The sequence below is a fragment of the Myzus persicae genome, unplaced genomic scaffold (assembly GCF_001856785.1).
Source record: "Myzus persicae strain clone G006 unplaced genomic scaffold, MPER_G0061.0, whole genome shotgun sequence".
Lineage (NCBI taxonomy): Eukaryota > Metazoa > Arthropoda > Insecta > Hemiptera > Aphididae > Myzus > Myzus persicae.
Window position 1 is genome coordinate 4264 of NW_019103930.1, and position 11545 is coordinate 15808.

The 11545-nt window shown below is 27.5% G+C and overlaps 1 long non-coding RNA gene and 1 other non-coding gene across 6 annotated transcripts; one reads left to right on the forward strand and one right to left on the reverse strand.

The window, feature by feature from the left end:
• Positions 1-3438: 3438 nt before the first annotated feature.
• Positions 3439-7813, reverse strand: LOC111036487. 5 transcript variants are annotated; one of them, XR_002604774.1, is made up of 9 exons: positions 7718-7813; positions 7413-7458; positions 6786-6900; positions 6583-6695; positions 6379-6513; positions 5938-6223; positions 5584-5747; positions 4167-4841; positions 3439-4099 (listed from the first exon to the last, which is right to left on the reverse strand). It is a non-coding gene; the product is annotated as an uncharacterized LOC111036487 (long non-coding RNA). The 5 variants fall into 5 exon arrangements; XR_002604772.1 differs by having other exon boundaries at positions 7567-7796; XR_002604775.1 differs by having other exon boundaries at positions 3439-3907; positions 4037-4099; positions 7413-7796.
• Trnad-guc lies at positions 4245-4316 on the forward strand. The gene has a single exon. It is a non-coding gene; the product is annotated as a tRNA-Asp (tRNA).
• Positions 7814-11545: the final 3732 nt, after the last annotated feature.

Genomic DNA, 11545 nt, shown 5'->3' on the forward strand with positions numbered 1-11545 from the left:
TGCCCATATTATGTGTCATGGATGTGACTTAAAGACACAAAAACAGTTCTACCGATTTTTATGAAAATTTCAGGGATTGTTCTAAGGGATATAGTTTAGACCTTAGAGTATCCGTAGCTTTAATCGCTAATTATATATAGATGAAGTGTTTCTGTTAAACATTATGCGTTGCAGATACATTTTTGCCAAAAAATTTTTGGGTGGTGTGAGGGCATAGCCACAGCGGCTCTATATAATGCTACAGAATATTGAAGCCCCCTTTGTTAGCCAGGATCTACACCTTTGGACATATACCTACTACCTAGTCACGTAATAGCATCATACAGGTAATTTCAAGGTGTATTGATAATCCGTAGATAAATCCACCTTGGCTATAATAGTATACATATTATTATGAGCACTTTAGTAGTTTACTGATAATTAACGGCTTATTATCAAACTGTTGTACAGATTGTAAATTTTTTTGTTTTAAAAAATAGTTAAAAATAATATACTTTGTAGCCTCTACTACTCTACTACACAGACCTCGCGGTGGATGGTGGAATGTTGATATGCCCACCTACGGAAATAGATAATAATTTTTTATTTATAAAATATATTGTTACACAGAGTAGTCTAAGCCTCAAGGTCATATATATTATAAATTGTCGAAAACTCTACATTTAACATATTTTATAAAAAAAAACAATAGTAGGTATAATAGTTACATATTCACGGCTTCACGCATAAAAATACTAGATCATTTTTTAATTAAGTTTAAAATCAATTAAGAAAAAAAATTGTTTAGGAATTAATTTAAAAATAATAGATATATCAGAAAACGAAACTTATTCATTTCGACAACCTTTCAGCAATTCATAGAATATACCTGCCTATAATATCAGTTGGTAAAGCAGAGAAAACATTTAACGCAATAGTCCATAGATGATATTATAAGATATTCGTTACGTATGTTAAAATATAAATAATATTAAAAAAGTATATTGTAGAGTCCTGTAAATTCTGTGTTAGTGTAAATTTAAATATAATGAGTTCATCACGTCCTATATTTATGAAATATTTGCATATTGCATGGATATTAATCCGTACAATTCTACGGTGTCTAAACATTTCTGGCCAAAGTATCATAATATATTTTCACATAATTTTTCCATTATTATAATCGTAATTTGAGGACAGTAATACAGGACAGACCTATCTACATAAAACATAAATAATTATAAGTACACACTTTTCCACATTATCGGTAGCTACCTACTTTTCCTACCTATATTATAATATTAAAATATTTCATTCAATTTAAACTGTGCTATACTTTAAGCTAGTGTTAGTCAGCGGCGTTTTTGAAGGGAGCTGTAGAGGAATTTGACTCCCGTTGCTTTTTTTTTACTATTTTGCGGAAGCTGATGTGATTAAAGTTAAATCCTATTTTAAATTCCAATTTCAACTTAGGTTAAAAACTTGGTTGCAGTCAAATATAGGACAAGATCGCTTTGTTGGCTTGACTTTGCTGAGCATTCATAGGCACAACTGCACAAGGATATTCAAATATATGAAATTATGAAGCAATTGATATTACAATTATTTTATTTTTATACGTCTATTTACTTTGTATTAGAGCAGGGCTTACAACCGAAAATATATTTTTATTTCGTTTTTAGATTTGAATGTTGGTTTCAATTTTTTCAGATTTCAATTACGGTTTCGATTACCGGCATTCACTTTTTTTCGATTTCGTTTTCAGTTATTATTCGATATAGATTTTGGTTTTTAACGGTTTTATCTAGTAAGCAAAATCGGTTTCAAGTCCTGATTAAAAGTATGTATTCATCATTTTGAGCAATGAATAAAGTACTTTTTATTGTGTCAAAATAGTGTGTTTTTGATAAGAACTGAACAAGTTTGAAATAGTGTCTAAAAACTGTAGCTAAATTTAAAAAAAAATTTATTATTGGAATTTCATTATAGTGTCACAGTGAAAAATTATCCCAAAATACGGCAATGATGTAAGTAGGTTGTAACTTGTAGGTACAAAAAATTAATAGGTGGGTGATAAAGTATCTATAGTTTAACTTTAAGCTACAACCACAGATGTTATTATTCATGTCTGCGATGACACTAAAAACACAAAATCGATTTAGTCGAAATATGGTTTTGAGTAAAAATTCCAGTTTTTCCTTAATTTTTTTTTTTCACTGTCTCAAAATACCAATTTGATACCTACAAAGTTGAACATCATTACATTTGTAATGCCCTAAAAAGTGATGAGTGATGAGTTCATGTGTACTATTAGCAGAACTCCACACTATATCTAATAATACAACACAATTTTGTATTAAATTTCAATTTTCAACTTTCTTTTCCAAATTATTGTAAGAAACTATAATTTATTTGTTTGCAATAATAAATTGCTTATAATTTAGGTATTATAAAAAGATGTACGCATTATTAAGATAACGTAAACCTATCAATCTCTGTTTCATTCCTCATTTGTGTAGTGTTGAAAGTAAATCCATACAATGGCTTCAAAATCTAAATCCTAGAGTGACAACAATTTAATATACCTTATTTTATACTAAAAATCAAACCTATAAAGTCTATCCACACATTTTACAGGTTTAGAAATATTATAATTTATAATTAATGAATTGTTAACAATTTAGGTACAGTATGAACTTTACAAAATTACAATTTTACCTTTTACTCTTTACTCTGTAGACTCTTAAGTTTAGAGGGCACAATGACCAAATCAATTATCAATTATGAGTTATGGCTGCTCCCCATATTTCATTCATTGTGATATACAACCTTTCAGGAAAAATATTAAGCGAGAATAATATAATGTGTTTATTCAAAATTGTTTAATTAATGTTTTTATTTTTAAGGTTTTAATAGTTTGAAATTTGGAAGTTTGTTTATACAGTATATTTTATTATTTAAATCAATTAAAAAAAAAAGCTCCAACCAAAGGTCAAAACACTTTATATTGTTACTAATATTAAGAACTATATAGATTATAGGTCATGCTGCCATGGCATATTTTTAAATTATTAACATAGTAATCACTAGTTACAATGAATATAATATGGCAGTTTTCCTATACATGTGTGTAAAACAGTGATGTGGGATTAGGCTCTTGTACCCTAGTATTATATTTATATAATATGGAAATCGTCAGTCAAATTTGGAAATAGTGAAATATACATATATATTATAATATTAAATAGGTATAAAACAGTACAAAATAATGATACATAGTAGAATTATTATTAAATAGAATATTTGTAAGACAATAGATAAAAATGCACAAGTTAATTTTTGTTTCACAAAATAAAATATTTCTATCAATTATTAACTATTTTATTCAATGTTTCTATTTATGTAATATTTTGCATTCAGCACTTTCTATCACAATATTAGCAAAACAGATTATGAAAATATTTTTAAAGCATTTTTTAATTTTCTAAATAATATAACATATATAATTCAGTGGAACATAATAATAAATATAGGACATCTGGAAAATTTCCTTTTCCAGTTCTACCGGAATGCTTACATAATACAGAGTCCAACAATACACATTAAATTTTGTAAAAACAAATAGTTGGTAAGCTTAAGTTAGATTCATAATAGATTAATACATTAAATTATTAACTGATGAATACAATACTTATAATAAGTTTACAAAGGAAAATTTACATAATCAATTGGTTTCTTACTAAGACTGTAACAAACACTAAATATACAGCAAAATTATAGAATATTAAAAATTATTAAATCAGTTGATTCTGATTTCAAACCATTATGACACGTGCAATGTGGTAGTTTCTTCATTGCTAAGTCCATATGGTAGATTAAACCTTGAATTGAACAAGCATTCTGCTATATTCCGTTTGAAAAAACATACCTAATGATAATGATTACTTATTGATTATCATGTTTAATATATAATTATTTAGTAATTACTAATTAATTACTAATTAATACGAAAATGTAATTTTGTCTTATATCAAAAATTTAACTCAATAAACATCACCATATGAGTCTGCGTTGCAACGGATTATTTCAATTTGTTTTGGATAAATATCAATAGCTTTAACTAAAATACAAAATAAATTCAATCGTGTTAGTGTTATATGTGAAACATATTACGTTTTAAGACTTACTAAGCTCACACATTTTAGCGAATTGAGTAACATCACTGCCAACTCCACAGAAAGGATCAACAATCAAATTGCAACTATTCCTCGGTAGTATAGTGGTAAGTATCCTCGCCTGTCACGCGGGAGACCGGGGTTCGATTCCCCGCCGGGGAGCCAATTTGATGTGGCGACGGCGGGTTTAGCGTCTAAGGTTCCGCGGTACCCCGTTCAAAGGTGTAGGTTGAGGTGGTGATTCAAAAAAAAAAAAAGAAACAATAAATGACGATCACCGATTGTGGTTTTTTGCTAAGCGTTTATTTTCACACGCGAATGACGAAGAAATGTAGTGTGGATAACAACGACCAATATTGGTGTTGACGGTGGAGAAAAGAAAAAGATATGTATTTTATGCACGACGACAAAGGTGCGTGTTGGCGCGATGACGGCGGTGGCAAAAGAGAACGAAACCGGGCGGCCGGTACTTGCCCGGGCCGACCTGTCTTCCCGTCCCACCCTATGCCTTTGTGGTGAGGTGGGAGAGTTGACTGTGTCGAACCGACTTTGCCCGTGGTGGTGGTTGGTAAGGTGAAGATCGGTCGTTGTGGTGCCCGTACTTTATACTGGCGACCGTAACGCACCGTGTCAATCATTCAGCTGTATGAAAGCTAATTATTTCAGGAGTGACAGAAAACTAACGCTCTGAAACCAATTAAAAAACATTTCAAATATTTCAAGTGTATGGAAGTTAAATTATTATTAGTTTTTAATTAATTTATTACAAGTTTTAACATTTAATTTCACTATGTAAATGTCTTTCCTTTATACGCAATCCTCAGAATTACTTAATAACAAGTTATCATCAAACACTGATGCTCTACATTAAAAATATAATAAAAACTTTTTATTAAAAATGAATTATATAGAAATAAATTTGATTATGGAAATGAGCATCATTGACTTTTATTCCTCATGTTAAGGGGCCTAGCTACTGCCGTCAGTTTTAGCTTAAAAGACCATTAGTTTTGTCAACATTTAAGTTGATTTACATTGTCCGGTTTTTATTTTGAAAAAAAGTTTGAACTTGGCTGAAAATTATCTATGGATTAAACAGAACACTTTGTAAAAATTATATCTTATATTATTGTGAACAGTAATTGAAAACTTGAAAAAATGAACTTTTTTAAATCATAATTAAAATTAAAAAACGGAAAGTGTTTGGAACAATCTACAGACACTTTATACACAATAAGTTTTTTAAGTCTTAACACATTAATCATAGATGTGTATGTGTAAAGCTTAACAGTAATAATTATAAACATCACCACAATAATTTAAGTTTTTAGGGTTCATGCTATTTAAACATTGTGTACTTATCAGTCCTGCAAGGAGCTAATGATCAATCAAGAAATTAATGTATTTAAAATAAGATGTTAAAACTTACCATCTTTGGATACCTGTACACATTTAGACGACAAGTAGATTTAATAATGTTTTTTCTAAGATATTGAACAAATCCCATATCAAACATATTTTGATTATTATAGATATATACAATTATGCTTATTGACCACTTTGGAAAGTTGACTATTTGCTTGTTGAAAATGCCTAAAAACATAAGCTTTATTAAAATAAAACTGAAGCAATAGTAATTTGTTGAAAAATAAATAGTGGTTTTCTTTTAAAATGTAAAATAGTAGGTAATTAATCAATTTATGGGTACATACTACATAACACACAGTATAATAATAGTTAGGTATTGATTTTATGATTTAATATATTTTAATAATTCACTTACTTATATTTATAAAGAAAATCAAAATTTGAAACATGATCATCAAAGATTCATTTACGTTGATTAATTACCAAAGGATTATAAAAATATGAAATCAATGTATTCATTTATGAAGTTCTCTTTTTGTAGTTTTGTGATAATTATTTTCATTGTCGCTATTTTATTTTTCTGCCGGCTAACTCATTTCCAAACTGTTTTGAGCTTCAGATTTTTAATAGCAAGCTCATCCGTTAACGCCCGAATTCCATATTTTAGAAAGCGACAACATGGAATATCTGAAGCATTCGTTCTGCCAACAGCCATAAGTAATGTTTTATTTAAATAAAGAAAGTTTAAAATAATATACTTATATATACAAAAGAGTATAATTTATAGTTGCTATTCAACTAAACTCAGTTTTTTTTTTTTAATAAAATACGATTCAATTTAAATTGTCATGCTTACAAAAGGGTTTTTAATAACTAATATATTGGAAGTGCTTTCTATATTCATGAACGGCAGAGTAGAAGGTAAATTAACTGATAACAATAATGCAATCTCATCTTCATCGTTTATACTTTTTACACAGCTAGCAGAATTCTAAAATATAATAAGAATAGAAAATTATGTATAAAAACATTTAAAAATAATAATATAGTAATTAGGTACCTGAGCATATAAATTTTCATTTTTTTCTAAGCCTTGATAAAATACAGCTGATATCAATGAAATATCCATTTCACCTTTGGTATTTAATACATTGAATCATTAATAGAAAATAACTAAAATAAAAATTATTATTATTATTATTATTTGCGAAGTAAATAAGAAAAATTAATAAATAAATGAAATAATTAAAATATGTTATTTACCTTGACTTCAGTCCTTTCAAACAAAACACAATTGCAAATCTTGTACTTGGCTCATTAATAATTGAAACACTTGGCAGGAGACGTTTAACTAATCCTGGGTGAACATATTTTTAAGCTAAAAATAAATAATATAATATAAGAACTCTAAAATGTGTTAATTTTTAAAATATATCATAATACAATTTAAACATTTTTTTGGTCCAAATTACAATAAAATTATTCCACATTATTAATGATATTTTGGAACAAACGCACAGACCTTTTTTTTCATACTGGTTTGAGGCTAATTTTTGGTATAACTTACTTTTTTACTCTTTCCACAATAGAATAGCAGTGTTTTTTTAGAATTCTTATGTTTTTGTTTTAATTAAAAATAAAGTATGCAGAATTAAAATGAGCAGAACGTGTTTAACTGTTTATAATTATACCTGTGGTGTTTAGGCCAATTTCATTAAAGAAATTCAACAATTTTTCTTTTATATATTCTTTACCCGGAAATCGTTCAAAATAAATAATTATTATTTCAATGTGTAAGTACATAATTTATAGGTATACAATACATATCAAGCTGCTTATAGACAAATAATAGTTAAATATGGGATGTCATATTTTATGATAGGTACTCACTTATGAAAAAAGACATTAGTACTTTAGGATTTTCATTAACTCCAATCTGTGAAAATCAAAATAGTTAGCCATTTTATAATGAAAACAATAAATACAATTAAATGGAAACAACAGAAATAATTTTAAATAAAATAGGTATAGAGTAGGTAAATACCACGACAAATAATGTTGATACTAAAAATAAATAAATAATTTTTATAAGTATCTACAGACTACAGAGTGAGAGCAAGTCGAGCATTCCAGTCTGATAGATTACTATAGGTTATATATAAGTATTTGGTCTAACATAGTAATACTAGACTTACTAGTAACTACTAACTACTAACTATAGTAATGTCTATGAATTATTATAATGTAATTGCAAACGCGTCGTGCCGTCGTGATACAGAGTTATCACTTATCAGTTTACAGTCGTTATCTCTTATTAAGTAATATCCACAGGTATATATAATAACTAGACCGGTCACCGGTGGAATAACTCGTAAGTTGTTGCGGTGAAAGACATAAGCGCCAAAATGTGATAAGAAAAAAAAATCGTACCTTACAAAAGCGCCAAAATCGTATCGTATATAAGCGCCAAAATTCTAGGTACCTGTGTGCTACGCAGTGGCGGCTCGTGCCTAGGTGTGCAAGTGTGAGCTCACCACATATATTAATTAGATATAATAGTGAAAATGTATAATAATAAATTAATTTTTAACAAATATCTGTTTAACTGTATTTATTATAAAAAAAATTAAATTTTAAAAACAAACAAACGACAATTATTATTATACTCCTAATTAATATTTTTTAAAGTACTTAATATTATTTTCTAAAACTGTATAATCTCAAAATTAAAAATGCTAATAAATATTTTACTAATTACATTTATACTTAAAACAGACTAATTTTTTTAAAATAAACTTTTGCAATGATTGCACACCGCCTACTTTGAACACCACGAGCCGCCACTGGTGCTACGGTTAATAGATATTAAATAACAGATAATATTATGATTAGAACTATATCGATCAAAAACTCCAAACGTTTAACCTTAATCGATAAATGTATTATTTTACAAAAACTCAACCAATTTATTAAATTTATATTTATTGCATGTATACATACCTATACTCATATTATATTTTAACAATTTATTATTGACAATTTTTTTAATGTAATATATTATATGAAATAAAATATTAATTTTGGCGCAAATGATAGGTCATTATTATACCTTTGGCGCTTATGCCATGTGTTAGGTAAAACAGGTATACAATATTAGATTGGCGCTTATGTCATACAAATTTTGGCGCAAATGATAGGTCATTTTTGTACCTTTGGCGCTTATGTCATGTAGCCAGTTGTTGTTAGTGGAAATATTAAAAAAAAAAATGAGGGTAAATCCACAATAATTTTTTATGAGCTTCTGAATTTCAAATTTTGACAAAATACCTACGTAAAAATCCCGAAAATGTGCAAATTATTTTGAGTTAGAAATTCATAAAAAAAAATTTTTTAATCTTAGATTTTATAATTAAATACAAGATTCCTCATAAGTTATGTCTATACGACTATACCTTTATCAAAGAAAAATGTCTACCGGAAAGTCAAGTTAAATTTTTATGAGCGTTTGAAGGTGAAATTTTTACAACATTGGATATTTACAATTCACTAGATTTTTATGGAATTTTCTATTTTGTCTCAGGTAATTCGAAAACGAATATAACTACCTAAAAAAATTCTTGAAATTAACACCAAATATTAATTTTATCATTTCCTATACTTGATACAATTTTCAAAATATTTGACTTGTTTGAAGCTGTTTACTGATATTTTCAGTCTTCAATTTTTTTAGTTTTTATTTGTATAAATGTCAATAATATTATATTCGTTTTTTCAAAAAGATTGAAAATTTAATACAAGGTACCTGATATATTGTTATAACGGAAGAATAACAATTTTTTCCATAGTTATTTAAAGTTCAAATTTTGACAACATTTGCAAATTATTTTGTATTTTTCTAGTTAAAAATATATAAAATATTTAATTTCTATAGCTATAAGAATTGAATATTTAAAACAAGGTTCCATGTAGATAAGTAATTGTGTATTTTTATATTTTAAACGGCTGCTAAGATCAATTTATGAGAATCCTTGTATTAAATTGTAAGGTCTTTTTTTAGAAATAAATATTTTATAGTACATAAATTGAAAAAAAAACTATTTACAGTGAATGTTAATAGTTAAACTATAAATAAATATTACAAAATCTATAATTTAAATTTATTTGTTAATAATGATTGAGACTTTGATATTAAAAATGATTGTGTTCCTCTTACAAATTATTTTTTTATTAGGCATAAATCTATTTATTTTTATGATCCGCGGACTAAATACTAATACCCAAGTGACCTCTGAATGATCATTTAGTGATGAATTAAATTGTTATTAAATTAGTGGAACTATAAATTTGTATAGATTGCAGTTGCCAGTTTCTAGCTTCTACTACAACAGTACAACATGATTTTATATTTTATTTCATGTTTTTAATTTATAAAATGCATAGAGCTACCTCTCGCCAGTGACAAAGGTCTTAGTATGATTTGATGCAGTGATACCTAACTGATTGTTTAATTAAATTATTTATTATTTTTTTTTTCAATCATAAAAGATTTATAAAGTATTTACATACATATGGCCGCATATAATTATGTATGAATTATGAACGCTTATATTCTATTATGAGCTATATCAATACAAATACCTATGTATAAAATAAAATATAAATAAAATAAAATAAATATATATATATAATTTATAAAGATTCACCCATTGACCACCGTTGAGTATAATAATTATTGCATATGCTTTATGAATAACGAAAAATAAACATGAATCATTCCTATTTTATTTTACATATGTTCAGTAGTGAATAAATGGTGGGGGGAGGGGGAGTTTCCAGAATAAATCCCCCCAAGCTGTGAGGACGAAAAACACCCATTTTGAAATGATGAAAATGAAAAATAGGCTGGTACCGAATTGGTGATTCGAGAGCCCCAACCCCAAGGGTCGAATTAGTCGCCGTTTAAAAAAGGTGTTTTATTTATGTAAGCCGAATTGGTTCCCGTTTAATTACTCTATTTTCCTTCTCATATTTACAGGCTTAGAACTGTCAATTTTAAAATAGGCTTGATTAAAAATGTGCAATTATGTTTGTTAAAAAAAATAAAATATAATAGCTATATGCAATTTAAAATCGTTGATTTGGGAGTTAACCAGTCGCCACTTAGGGATACAAAATAAAAATAATACAATATATATAATTTAAATTTGATTTGGTTTATTGCAAATGTTCAATTTGTGTAAGTTTCTCATAAATGTATTCAGCCATATATTATATATACAGTTTTCCAAGTATTGGTATTTCGCCATATATACAGTTTTCCAAGTATTGGTATTTCTTTCCGGTTTGCCGGTAACTTCCTTTGCATTATTACTTCGAAATTTAATATAACACCAATATAATAATTATTGCAATTTTATTGTATTATGGACTATGGAGTGTAGGTATATTTATATTTTATATTTATGCTATATCAAATTTATATTTTGTACTAATTTTGCATATAGGTACATATGATTTACTATTGAAAAATAATGTTTAAAGTGAAAACTCTAACTATTATAGGACCTGGATGAACCTAACCTGCATGAAAACAAACGGGAACCAATTCAGTTACTCCCGAAAAATAAACACGTCATGAAAATTGTAACGTATGTATAAAATAAAGTATTTGTCAAAATACTAATAAAATGTTGTATTCTATTCTTAATGCACTTGCCCTACTCAACCCCGGCAACCCAAAATGCATCCATTTATTTCAAAAGCTTTCCCTGATACATCATTACTACATCTATACTCCGATAAACATAATATGTATATAATTGTCCCCCTCCCCCACATAAGAAAATTGAATGTACGGTGGTGCACGGGTTGCAAAAATAGCAACTGATGCTGCAACAACTGTGTAATTTTTTTAATCATAATCCTATTTGAAATCGTCTAGAAAACAACATATACGTTTTTAAACTATGAATCTTGATAACAACTTTAAGCCTAGTCATGATTGGATGATTGGGGAAGTTATA